We start from the raw sequence: 14716 nt of genomic DNA on the forward strand, positions 1-14716 counted from the left end.
AATCCTCATTCACTGTAGGCATGAACCGATTACCTGCTTTCAAGGTATACCACAATTTTAGATCAGTTATTGGCCACTAAATGTTTTATTTCAGCAACTCTCTATTCGGAACTTGCACAAACTGCACTGCAATCACTTTCCAAAAGGTAATTTGTGTGGAAAGCACAAAACTTAAACTGGTGCTTAAACTTCCTCCTGCTTTTGTTTATTTTAGGGATGTTTGGTCAGAACATTCTGTTTTTGCTTCAAATTGTATAATTTAATAAACCAATCACCCAACCAATTATATACTGAATGTAAACAACCCAATCAATTATATGTAAAATTATATATACCATTAAAATATCTTACATAAGTACTATAATTAAAAGATAAAGTTAAATTAAAAAAAGGTAATCACAGATTTAGGTTAAATTAAGTATTACTTTATTTTCTTTTTAGGGCAGCAATAGCTCTAGCAGCAAATCAACCATCAATTCAGCAAACACTTGAGAAAAAAATCAAGGAAAAAAAGTCATTTGTGTGTTGCAAATGTTTCTTGTGTTGCTTAAAAAATTCAATATATTGTTCATGGGGGAAAAAAAATAGATTTTTACCCAGACATCTAAAAATAATTAATGTAAGAACTGTATCCACAATACAGTGAAACTGTGATAATTTAGCTTTAAGTTATCATACCGTCAAAATCGTGTACCGGCCCATGCTGAGATGATAGTACACCCAAAGTAAAGGGAGTATATTTGCAGATGGGTCCAACAGGTCAGTGACAGTTCAATAACTCAATGGTGTCACAACCCCCAATTCTCACAAATCTACTACACACTAAACATTTTAAATAATTTGATAGTTTTGAAAAATAACTCAAAACCTCCTTTTTTGTGGTGCAAATGTTTTAGTTCAAAAATATGCATGGATGAAGTTCTGAGTGCTGAATATTTGCACGACAACCCTTACAATTTTGATGCTTTTTGGACTGACTTAAAAAGAGCAAAAAAAAGTTGTTGATCACATGCATCAGCCTTTGAGTCATTTTTATTCATCTGTAATTTAATGTAGCCAGGATTCTGACATACTTCCCAGGCAGTGCAGGTGGTATGCCCGAAAGCAAGGTTAACTTACAGTCACGTATACCCTGATCTCTCAGTTAGTTAACCCAAACCTAGCTTACTTATGGTATGCTGGTTCCAAAAATGTATCTCGGAATAAGTCAGCTCAGAGCATGTCCACGGTCAACACATTCTCAACAGAGTCATCATGGAAACGGAAGCTAAGAAAAAGGTTGCCAGATTTTGATCAGTTCTATCAGAAAGAGTGAGAGAGTGAGAGTGAAGTGACATTCAGCCAAGTATGGTGACCCATACTCAGAATTTGTGCTCTGCATTTAACCCATCCGAAATGCACACACACAGAGCAGTGAACACACACACACACACACACACACACACACACACACTGTGAGCACACACCCGGAGCAGTGGGCAGCCATTTATGCTGCGGCGCCCAGGGAGCAGTTGGGGGTTCAGTGCCTTGCTCAAGGGCACCTAAGTCGTGGTATTGAAGGTGGAGAGAGAGCTGTTCATGCACTCCCCCCACCCACAATTCCATCCGGCCCGAGACTAGAACCCACAACCCTTCGATTGGGAGTCCAACCCTCTAACCATTAGGTCACGACTTCCCCATGACTTCCCCATGACTTCCCCATTTATATATATATATATATAAATTAGCAATTCAGTAACATTAAGTTGATGCAATTAATTAAATAATGTTAAAAAGAAAAACAAAAAAAATATATAATTTTTACATTACCTGTCATGGTTTCGGTTTGCCTTCCCCTTTTTTCCCCTCTGCTGGTCATCTTGTTACACTCTCACACTTCATCAGCTGTTTCTCATTATCTCGTCTCTATCGCGCCTTTCACTGCACGCTGACTGTGTGCTGATCCGTTTACAAGGAAGGACTTTCTGTTTGTTGATTTACTTCGAAGAGAGACTTTGTTCACTGTTTGTGTGCCTGCTCATCGGCTGCCTTTTGTTATTTATCTGAAGACTGTTTTTTTCTGTTACATTGCTATTCTCTATTAAAAGTCTTCATTTACATTTCCCTTTTGGGTCCTCACCTCTCCCCACTACATTACCATTTTGAATTAGTTGGCATGTAGAATACAGTAGGTATTCTTTTATAGATCTACAGACCAGTTTCCCTTCCTTTCATTGCAAAAACACTTGAACGAGCTGTGTTCAACCAAGTCTCTGCCTTTTTCACAAAGAACAACCTGCTTGACAGCAACCAATCTGGTTTCAGAAGTGGACATAACTAAGACTACCTAGCTCTCAGTTGTTGAAGCCCTAAGACTGGCAAGAGCAGACTCAAAATCTTCAATACTTATCTTGCTTGATCTGTCTGCTGCTTTTGACACGGTTACCCACCAAATCCTCCTGTCAACACTACTGACAAAGGGCATCTCAGGAACCGCACTACAGTGGTTTGAGTCTTCCCTATCAGATAGGTTCTTTAAAGTATCTTGGTGAGGTGTCCAAGTCGCAACGTCTCAGTACTGGGGTGCCTCAGGGCTCAGTTCTTGGACCACTTCTCTTCTCTGTCTACATGGCATCATTTTGTTCTGTCATTCAGAAACATTGCTTTTCTTACCACTGCTATGCTGATGACACTAAACTCTACATCTCATTCCATCCTGATGATCCAACGGTAGCTACTCGCATCTCAGCTTGTCGAACAGACATTTCTTACTGGATGTTAACTCACTGTGCCATGGTATAACAGTAATACTCACTCTCTCAAGAAAGTAACTCTTGAACGCAAGTAGTCTTGAACGCAAATGGAGAAAAACTAACTTGGAAGTTTTTAGAATTGTGTGGAAAAACAGTATGTCCAGCTATAGGCAGGCTCTAAAAACTGCTAGGACAGAACATATACACAAACTCATTGAAAATAACCAAAACAATCCAATGTTTTTATTTAGCACAGTGGCTAAATTAACAAATTACCAGATGCCACCTGATTCAAATATTCCACCAATGTTAAATAGTAATGACTTCATGAATTTCTTCACTGATAAAATAGATAACATTAGAAAGGCCCTAAATGGTTTAGCTCCTGCGTACCTAACTAGCCTTCTACCACGTTACAACCCATCACGCACCCTAAGGTAACAAAACGCTGGACTTTTGGTAGTTCCTAGGATAGCAAAGTCCACTAAAGGAGGTAGAGCTTTCTCACATTTGGCACCCAAACTCTGGAATAGCCTTCCTGATAATGTTCGGGGTTCAGACACACTCTCTCTATTTAAATCTAGATTAAAAACGCATCTCTTTCGCCAAGCATTCAAATAATGTATCTCTTAAATTGTGAGTGTAGTTGCATCTGATCAAATGTGCATTTTTATTCATTAGCTTGGGTTAAACTAATTTTACTTTGTTGGATCAGCAGCTATGCTAATGATGTCTCTATTTTGTTTCTATGTTTTGCCACAGGATTTACATCCCGTGGTAACTAGGATTTACACAACCTCCAGTCTGGATCCAGAACACCTGAGAAGAGATGATGCTGACCCTCAGAGGACCTCAGATGATGCTAACCCTGAATCAACAAACAGAACTAACAATTATTGCTACATGTGTGACTGCATCATATAATAACTATTAATTAATAATGTTCATCGTCTAGCTGACTATGTCTTTGTTTTTTGTTTTTTTGTTTTTTTAATCCTGTCAAACGTGCACAAACTGACAGTCACCACCATAAGCTACTACTAAATATTGTAGAAACATGAAAACCGATCGTTTATCACAATTTCACCATCAAGTTGGGCACATCAACCAACTCCTTCAAAAACATCCAGAAACCTTGGAGTTATGATTGATCAGCTAACTTTCTCAGATCACATTGCTAAAACTGTCCGGTTCTGCAGATTTGCTTTATTCAACATTAAGAATATCAGGCCCTTTCTTTTGGAACATGCTGCACAACTCCTTGTTCAGCTCTTGTTCTGTCCAGGCTGGACTATTGCAATGCTCTCTTGCCAGGTCTTCCAGCCAGTTCTATCAAGCCTTTACAATAAATCCAGAACGTGGCAGCAAGATTAATTTTTAATGAGCCGTAAAGAATACACATCACACCTCTGTTTATCAATTTGAACCAGCTACCAATAACTGCTTGCATAAATTTCAAGGCATTGATGTTTGATACAAAACCACCACTGGCTCTGCACCCCTTTACCTAAATTCATTACTTCAGACTTATGTGCTCCCTAGAAGCTAGTGAACGTCACTTGATTGTGCCATCCCCAAAAAGCACAAAGTCACTTTTATGGACTTTTAAATTAAATGATCTCTCCTGGTGGAATGATCTGCCCAACTCAATCCGAGCAGATGAGTCCTTAGCCATTTTCAAGAATCTGCTTAAAACACACCTCTTCCGTCTTTATTTGACCCTCTAAATTTAGCACTTACTATTCTTATTATATTCTTAAAAAAAATAATAAATAAATAATAATAATAATAATTAACTACCTTTCTAATTTTTTTGTATTCTCTTTATTTTTTATTAGAAAAATTTATATATATTCATATATATATATATATATATATATATATATATATATATATATATATATATACACTCTCACCCAAAGGATTATTAGGAACACCATACTAATACTGTGTTTGACCCCCTTTCCCCTTCAGAACTGCCTTAATTCAACGTGGCATTGAATCAACAAGGTGCGGAAAGCATTCTTTAGAAATGTTGGCCCATATTGTTAGGATAGCATCTTGCAGTTGATGGAGGTTTGTGGGATGCACATCCAGGACACTAAGCTCCCGTTCCACCACATCCCAAAGATGCTCTATTGGGTTGAGATCTGGTGGGCCATTTTAGTACAGTGAACTCATTATCATGTTCAAGAAACCAATTTTAAATGATTCGAGCTTTGTGACATGGTGCATTAATTTTTTTATTTATTTAGCTGACGCTTTTATCCAAAGTGACTTACAATTGCTATATATGTCAGAGGTCGCATGCCTCTGGAGCAATTAGGGGTTAAGTGTCTTGCTCAGGGACACATTGGTATCTCACAGTGGATTCGAACCTGGGTCTCTCACACCAAAGGCATGTGTCTTTTATCCAGACCAACTTAGTGTATTCAGGCTATACATTTTTGACCTAACATGTGTTCCCTGGGACTCAAACTCAAAACCTTTTGCGCTGCTAATAAAATGCTCTACCACTGTGCCACAGGAACATTATCCTGCTGGAAGTAGCCATCAGAGGATGGGTACATAGTGGTCATAAAGGGATTGACATGGTCAGTGTAAGGGAAACAGGTCAATTTAGCTCAAAGGGAATCATTTAAGATTTTAAAGGGAATTTGAACAGAATCACTGTTTCATACCTGATCACTGAGACGCCCTGCAATTCACTGCATGAGCCGTTTAGCATCAAATCTGCACTGGATATTAATATCCAAAGTATAGTGAAAACAATATAAATTAGCACAGTAACAAGATCGGCAGTTTAAGATATTCACTTCTAAGCACAAAACACAAGATACTTCTCTTTTCAATATGAATAAGGCTTTATTAGATATATCTAAGACATAAACTAATCTAACACATAAGCACATACGCTCAGACATTTATACAAGTTGCAGGAAGATAGAAATTTAGGGAAGAATGAGTTTAAGAGAATGAAAATGTGAAATCCCAAGTTTACAGCAATACGTAAAATTGCATAGACATGAACAGCCATCAATCACTTAATTAAACCTCGCATTGAGTTCCTCACTGAGGATAAATTATATTATATACACCAGTATAGATCAGAGACTGGAGGTACTACTTGCGTCTCCTGTGTAAAGGGGGTTTCCCGATGTCGCTGATTGGCTGGAAGTTCAGTAGTCGATGAAGTGACATCTTGGGAAGCCCGTGGTTGGGCGTTGGCTGAAGACGCAGAGTTTTGTGGGCTGGTTGAAGTTGAACGGGCACTCGAGGTCAGACTTGGAGACACAGCGTTACAAAACTTAACTCAGAACACTAAACTCTCAAATGGAAAAGAAAAGAAACTGAAGTTAAATAACAGAAGTAAAGTTTGACGAGACTAGGTGGTGTTTCTTCTCATCGTGGCTAAGTTGCAGCAGGCCGAAGCACGCTGGAACCGCACTCAGAGAACAGTGATGACTAAAAGCATGGCTAAAAGCAAAAGCTAGGTAGCAATGCTACAAGCTAAAAGACAACATGACTAATAGCAAAAGCTAAGAAGCAAAGCTAGAAGCTAAAAACAAGTTTTTATGGTGTCCTAAGTATTTAAACTGGCCTGCTGGCCACACCTCAAATGTTGTCTTGACCAATCAGATATCTTCTTTGCTCGAGGGTATCATAAATCATATGTTATCTCATCAAGCACGTGATCCGAATTTTCCCGCTTTTGTAGGGTATAATTTTGGACATGATTCCTATAACAAGAATATGATACATTTAACTAATAACTGACGTCAGGACTGTTTCAAGCTAACAGATTCAAACACGTACATATGAAACATGAATATGTATCCTTAAAGGTGCCATATGCAAAAATTGAGGTAAAAATATCCATAACATGACCTACACGCATCAAAAGAATGAGAAGAAATAAGGGCGATGATGTCATTAAAAAAATGTCAAGTTATAGTGCTGCAGAGATATCAACCTTAATTAGCATTAGTATTACTAGCCCCGGCTCGACAGGTGTCGTAATACCTGTTTCGGCCATGGGAGGCGGTATGCGAGCAACATAACCACCAGCCAACCTGCAATACACAAATAACTTGCACGTCTTGTGGGCGTGCCTGAACCTGATGTCATTCATGTGGAAAGTACAGCACAGTACTTCATTTCAGTTCAGGGAAGAGAGAGAAATTATGGCTCAAGCCCTTGGCAAGAGACCCCCACCCGCTACAGGGAAACAACCGCGCTCGGAATCACAAATCAAATCCGATAAGAAAAGGAGCCGAACCAGAGTAAACATCGGCACTGCTTTTAATCGCTGGAGGCAACTGATGGACCTCAAAGAAATGAGGTTCGACTCTGAACTTGCAACATTTCTTTTCGATTGATAAGTTAGATGCTGTTAGTATTTCGCTAGAAGTTTGTTTTATATGTTTGTTCATTTGTTTTCGGGAAGTTATAACATAGAAATGTATCGAAGGCTGTTCGATAAACGTGCTAATGTTAGCGATGGCTAACCGTAGCTGCATTTGATAATGAGCTAGCTATAACTTAACGTTACCCATTTTATTATATCATGACTAACCTGCTCTGTCTAGTCTGTTGGTCTCCATGTCCTGTTTGCTTCGTGGTTTTTCTGTGCGTGAAAAAATTTATGTGTGGCGTGAAAGCGTGTGAAAAGAGTCAATTGTGTGTGTCTCACGGTGAATGCTTGAGAGTTAGCACATTAGTTTCCAAGCAGAATAAAAGACAGGTTGATTATTGCTGTTTAGCGTTTGTATTAATCTATGATGTGTCCCTGTTTGCGTACAAGGACATAAAAAATAAATTAAAAGTGATATGTGGACCAAGGTGTCTGAGATTGTTCATTTTAAGTAAAGGATCATAATATTTCGTCCACAACAATATTTAATGAGGTTAACTTATAACTCCTTGTGGTTAGTCTGCACAAGATCAACAAGCTTGTTTGCTTTGCGGCCGCTTTAAATACAAAAAAGGCATTCGATCTACATTAGAGCATCTGAGCGCTCACAAATCTTTCTGCAGCGTCGTGAGCAGAGCGGCAAGAGCGAATTTTTGACGCTCTAGACGCCGGCGGTGTGAACGCACAGTTAGGCTTCGGCTATGGCTGTAGTGTTGTTGTGAAAGTAGGGGCGGAGCATAGAGACTATGCCATTTCTCATTTGTTACTCTAGAGTAGACCAATTCACTTTATTGAGGCATATTGCCCCCATCTGGTATGGAATGTGGTGTAGGACTTGATTTTTTTTGCCAAACATTACAGATGGCACCTTTAAGCTATCCAATAGTTATTAAAAGACATACACAATAAGTGATTATAACATGATAGTCAAATGTGTGGGTTACATACTTTATAAATGAATATGGAGTTAAGCGATGGACTGATATTCATTTATTAGTAGTTTGAGTTCATTTTGGTCCATTTATATCTAGAAAAGAGAGTTTATGTGCCATTCTCCGACATAAAGTCTTTCTATGGAGACCAGAGGTTAAAAGCCCCCCCCAGGAATTTCAGTCTGGTTCTGCTAGGTGGGGAAAGTCAGTCCAAGAATCTTGAGTATTACTCTCATGGATTTACATGTGATGTCCAGCGTTGCATCTCAATTACTTGCCCCAAATTTGACAATCTCTTCTCCGAATTGAAATAGCCAATAATTGTTCTAATGGTGTTAATATTGAGAGCTGTTCTGTAAAAAAGTTGGTTGGTTGGTTATCTCGCTTCGGACTTGTGGCACGGAATGATTTATGACCTCCTGTTGCCTTTCTGAGGAATTCGGATCGTGTTTCAACCACAGTCCTGATCGACTCTTTAATTTGTCTGGTTCGGGTCTGATACGCTACATCAGAAACAATGCTCAGGTAGGCCGTGGCATTTAAATGATTCCCAACTGGCACTAAGGGGCCTAAAGTGTGCCAAGAAAACATCCCCCACACCATTCTCCACCACCACCACCAGCCTGCACAGTGGTAACAAGGCATGATAGATCCATGTGCTCATTCTGTTTACACCAAATTCTGACTCTACCATCTGAATGTCTCAACAGAAATCCAACTTCCGGTCGAGTTCCTTGCCCCCTGGGTTGCACGTACTTTTAAATGCGCACTTGAGCAGCGCAGCACACTGTTACTCCATGTTGCTTTGAGCACATCATTCTGCACCCGCGATGTGCATACGCGCTTTGTGCGCTCTGTTTTGAAGCGTTTCATATTATCATGGTTTTGCGCACTGAAAGATTATTAAAAGCCTATATTTTTTATGTTCCATATTTTATACTTAGCCTACACAATACATTTAAAATGATCATAATTTAATTGTATATTATTAGTGTAGGCTATATAAATACATACACTTAGCTCTTGACATTCATATATAATATAAAATTGTGATATTTGCTGCGGGGTGAGGGCTTCGATAACTCTCTCTTTTTTGACCATACATGTGTATGCATCCCTGAATGTTTGTGTCACTTTTATTAGACAGGGTTGTATGATGTTTGTGTTTACAAATAATATGCATCTTGTTGTTGCACTGGCAGACAAGTTGAAGCACAAGTTGTAGAGCATAAGTATGTGTTCATCAATAGCTTATATTTTGGGCACGACGTTCATTGCACTTTAGCAATTTCTCAAATAAAGCCACAATTGCCAAAGTAAGAATGTTTTTATTCCTGGCTTTTTTGGAGTAAAACAGTGATTCCACTGTTACCACTTTATCTGTGTGTAATATTGTAGTAGCTCAACGTTTTTTTGCTGTTTAAACTTTAAACCATTCCTTTATTACTGTGATTACTGGTGAAAATAGGCAATGTGCTAAAAATTTCCGAGGGGCATCAATTCATGGAAAAAATATAACTTGAAATATGTGGATAAAAGGTTTCTGGCCAATGCGACCATGAAGTACAGCTTGGCAGCACTGCATCTCCATCAATGAGAAAGTCTAGTTTATTATGCAAAGCTTTTAAGGTTAACTGTTGTTTTATGAATTGCAACACTCGTTGCAACCTGTCAAACCTAAGTCCATTTCCAATACTTTTTAACCTAAATTAATTTGTTAAAGACTACTTTTTTGTTTTTTACTAAAATTGACTAAAACTTGACTAAAACCTTTTTGTGTTTTCGTCAACTAAAACTTGACTAAAACCTTTTTGTGTTTTTGTCGACTAAAACTTGACTAAAACTATCAAGTTTATAAGTGACTAAAATGTGACTAAAACTAAAAAGCATTTTTGTTCAAAAGACTAAGACTAAAACTAAAAGGGCTGCCAAAAATAACACTGAGCTGATCACACCAACACAGACGTACGATTGGAAATGTTTGCCGTTGCAGCTTTTAGTCTTCTCCGTAAACGCACAAGATTCAAATTCATCCCTCTCCACAAACAAGACGGGTTTGACAAGAATATGACAGGTCTTCCTTTGGTCTACCTTTTCAACTGAAAAAATTAAAAAGGAAAATGTTTTTGTTGTTTTAATACATAGCCTTCATGTTGAGACAGTGTGTTAAAAATGATCTGTGAAGAAAATATTTGAAAGTAAGGACACATTAACACATATTAACACATTAAGTAGGGATTAATTAAAGTAAATCAGTTATAACTAAATGTCTTCAACATTACCTGTGAAGTGTTGAACCTTTGATGGACTTCAGCTTCCCTGGCAACATATTCAAGTTCAGCATTGAGCTTCTAGTTCAAGTTCCCTGTTAATACTAGCAGCTTTCTGACAGAACTGATCAAAATCTGATTCTGAGTGTTGAAAACATGATGAACAAGAGAAAGGAAGAAAGAAAAATATGTGTAACTGAATTACGAATTCCAATTCAGAAAAATAGAAAAGGAAAATCATAGAACACCCACTTCCATTTGGACAATTTTCCACACACTTTTTCTATCATGCCATCCCAGTTAGTTTCCTTATTTCTTTCTTTCCTTAGATACACCCCTAAAAATGTTAACCCTTCTTTACCCCATTTAACTCCACCTAGGAGTACTGGAGGAGACTCCTCTTGCCAGTTCCTCATAATGAAACCTTCACTTTTATTCCAATAGACCCTTGCAGATGAGGCCTTTTCATAAATATTTAAGCTTTCTTTTAATGCTTCAGCATTATTTGTATTTCTTATAAAATCAGTGATATCATCTGCATAAGCAGATACTTTTATAAGCATATTTTCAGAATCTTTAACTGCAAAAACTTGTAGATTTTTTCTCAACTGACAAAGCCCTCAAAGACGACCCAGGTGGGACTTGAACCCACAATTCCCAGCTCCTGAGGCTGATGCCTTATCCATTAGGCCACTGGGCCACATCTGTTAGTGAACCCATAGGCATTACAGAAAGTCTTATCCAAAGCTGATCTGAGTGAGATTTCAGAAAATTGCCTGTTCTATGCTAATTCTGATGACATGAACCCACAATCTTCAGCTCTTAACGTTGATGTCTTATCCATTTGGCCACTGGATATTTTCCCACAAGTCCACACAGAGGCATTTACAGACCGTCTTATCCAAGCTGAACTGAGTGAATTTTCAGAAATTTGCCAATTTTATGATTAATCTTGTGGCTATAGTGTCATATTGACGTTATCGTCCTATAATTTCTTCCTTGCACTGCCAACATAAACACCAACCTTGAAAGATGAACCCACAATCCTCAGCTCTGAAGGCCATGCATTAGGCCACTGGGCCTTGTTCACTGGTGAACCCAGAGGCATTGACAGAGAGTCAGAAACAAACTAAACTGAAAGTGTTTTCATGAAATTGCTAGTTCTCATGTTCCGTTGGCAGTTCTATGCTAACTCTCATGTTCCTTTGTCACAGCTATTGTGTCTCCTTGCACTTATCATCCTGGTACCTGTTGCGCAGCCAACTTAAATCTAACCTCTCATTGACGACTCAGGTGGTAATTTAATTCACAACCCCCAGCTCCGAAGGTTGATGCCTTATTTATTAGACAACTGGACATTTTCTCTGATTAAGCCTGAGGTATTCATTAACATTCTGATGCGAGCTAAATTGAAAGTTATTTCAAAAAATGCTAGTTCTATGCTAATTCTTGTGTCTATAGTAAAAGTTCACCCCTGAATTTCTTTCTTGCGATGCCAGCTGAAATGCAACTCTTGAAGGACAACCCAGGTGGGACTCGAACCCACAATCCTCAGCTCCGAAGGCTGATGCCTTATCCATTAGGCCACTGGGACTTGTTCACTGGTGAATCAAGAGGCATTGACACACAGTCATAAACAAACTAAAAGCAATATCATGACATTGCCAGTTCTATGCTAATTCTTATGTCTGCAGTGAAGATATCGTCCTTGAATTTCTGTCTTGCACTGCCAGCTTAAATGCAACTCTTGAAAGATGACCCAGGTGGGATTCGAACCCACAATCCTCAGCTCCGAAGGGCCACTGGGCCGCTTTCACTTTTGAGCCCAGAGGCATTGACACACAGTCATAATCAAACTAAAAGCGATATCATGACGTTGCCAGTTCTATGCTAAATCTTATGTCTACCGTGAAGTTAAGGTCCTTGAATTTCTGTCTTGCACTGCCAGCTTAAATTTAACGCTTGAAAGATGACCCAGGTAGGATTCGAACCCAGAGTCACTGACAGACAGTCAGAAACAAACTAAACTGAAAGCAATATCATGAAATTGCCAGTTCTATGCTATATCTTGGGGCTATAGTGTCATATTGAAGTTATCATCCTGAAATTTCTTGCATAGCCCACTTAAATGAAAGCCCTCAAAGACGACCCAGGTTGGACTTGAACCCACAATTCCCAGCTCCGGAGGGCCACTAGGCCACATCTGTTAGTGAACCCAGAGGCATTACAGAAAGTATTATCCAAAGCTGATCTGAGTGAAATTTCAGAAAATTGCCTGTTCTATGATAATTCTCATGACTTGAACCCACAATCTTCAGCTCTGAATGTTGATGTCTTATCCGTTTGGCCACTGGATATTTTCCCACAAGTCCACACAGAGGCATTTACAGACCGTCTTATCCAAGCTGAACTGAGTGAGTTTTCAGAAATTTGCCAATTTTATGATTAATCTTGTGGCTATAGTGTCATATTGACGTTATCGTCCTATAATTTCTTCCTTGCACTGCCAACATAAACACCAACCTTGAAAGATGAGCCCACAATCCTCAGCTCTGAAGACCGATGCATTAGGCCACTGGGCCTTGTTCACTGGTGAACCCAGAGACATTGACAGACAGTCAGAAACAAACTAAACTGAAAGAGTTTTAATGAAATTGCTAGTTCTCATGTTCCGTTGGCAGTTCTATGCTAACTCTCATGTTCCTTTGTCACAGCTATTGTGTCTCCTTGCAATTATCATCCTGGTACCTGTTGCGCAGCCAACTTAAATCTAACCTCTCATTGACAACTCAGGTGGTAATTTAATTCACAACCACCAGCTCCGAAGGTTGATTTATTAGACAACTGGACCTTTTCTCTGATTAAGCCTGAGGTATTCATTAACATTCTGATGCAAGCTAAATTGAAAGTTATTTCAAAAAATGCCAGTTCTAGGCTAATTCTTGTGTCTATAGTAAAAGTTCACCATTGAATTTCTTTCTTGCAATGCCAGCTGAAATGCAACTCTTGAATGATGACCCAAGTGGGACTCGAACCCACAATCCTCAGCTCAGAAGGCTGATGCCTTATCCATTAAGCCACTGGGCATGGTTCACCAGTGAATCAAGAGGCATTGACAGACAGTCATAAACAAACTAAAAGCAATATCATGAAATTACCGGTTCTATTCTAATGTCTACAGTGAAGTTATAGTCCTTGAATTTCTTTCTTGCACTGCCATCTTAAATGCAATGCTTGAAAGATGACCCAGGTGGGACTCGAACCCACAATCCTCAGCTCCGAAGGTTGATGCCTTATCCATTAAGCCACTGGGCCTCTTTCGCTGGTGAACCCAGAGGCATTCACACACAGTCATAAACAAACTAAAAGCGATTTCATGACATTGCCAGTTCTATGCTAATTCTTATGTCTACAATGAAGATATCGTCCTTGAATTTCTGTCTTGCACTGCCAGCTTAAATGCAACTCTTGAAAGATGACCCAGGTGGGATTCGAACCCAGAGTCATTGACAGACAGTCAGAAACAAACTAAACTGAAAGCAATATCATAAAATTGCCAGTTCTATGCTAATTCTTGGGGCTATAGTGTCATATTGAAGTTATCATCCTGAAATTTCTTGCATAGCCCACTTAAATGAAAGCCCTCAAAGACGACCCACGTGGCACTTGAACCCACAATTCCCAGCTCCTGAGGCTGATGCCTTATCCATTAGGCCAATGGGCCACATCTGTTAGTGAACCCAGAGGCATTACAGAAAGTCTTATCCGAAGCTGATCTGAGTGAGATTTCAGAAAATTGCCTGTTCTATGATAATTCTCATGACTTGAACCCACAATCTTCAGCTCTGAAGGTTGATGCCTTATCCGTTTGGCCACTGGGTATTTTCCAACAAATCCACACAGAGGCATTTACAGACCGTCTTATCCAAGCTGAACTGAGTGAGTTTTCAGAAATTTGCCAATTTTATGATTAATCTTGTGGCTATAGTGTCATATTGACGTCATCTTCCTAGAATTTCTTCCTTGCACTGCCAACATAAACACCAACCTTGAAAGATGAACCCACAATCCTCAGCTCTGAAGACCCATGCATTAGGCCACTGGGCCTTGTTCACTGGTGAACCCAGAGGCATTGACAGAGAGTCAGAAACAAACCAAAATGAAAGAGTTTTCATGAAATTGCTAGTTCTCATGTTCCGTTGGCAGTTCTATGCTAACTCTCATGTTCCTTTGTCACAGCTATTGTGTCTCCTTGCACTTATCATCCTGGTACCTGTTGCGCAGCCAACTTAAATCTAACCTCTCATTGGCGACTCAGGTGGTAATTTAATTCACAACCCCCAGCTCCGAAGGTTGATGCCTTATTTA

The 14716-nt window shown here is 39.1% G+C and overlaps 1 non-coding gene across 1 annotated transcript; it reads right to left on the reverse strand.

Moving 5' to 3' along the window:
- Positions 1-13362: 13362 nt before the first annotated feature.
- Positions 13363-13435, reverse strand: trnar-ucu (transfer RNA arginine (anticodon UCU)). Its single transcript has one exon. It is a non-coding gene; the product is annotated as a tRNA-Arg (tRNA).
- Positions 13436-14716: the final 1281 nt, after the last annotated feature.

The sequence above is a fragment of the Carassius gibelio genome, chromosome B1 (assembly GCF_023724105.1).
Source record: "Carassius gibelio isolate Cgi1373 ecotype wild population from Czech Republic chromosome B1, carGib1.2-hapl.c, whole genome shotgun sequence".
Taxonomy (NCBI): domain Eukaryota; kingdom Metazoa; phylum Chordata; class Actinopteri; order Cypriniformes; family Cyprinidae; genus Carassius; species Carassius gibelio.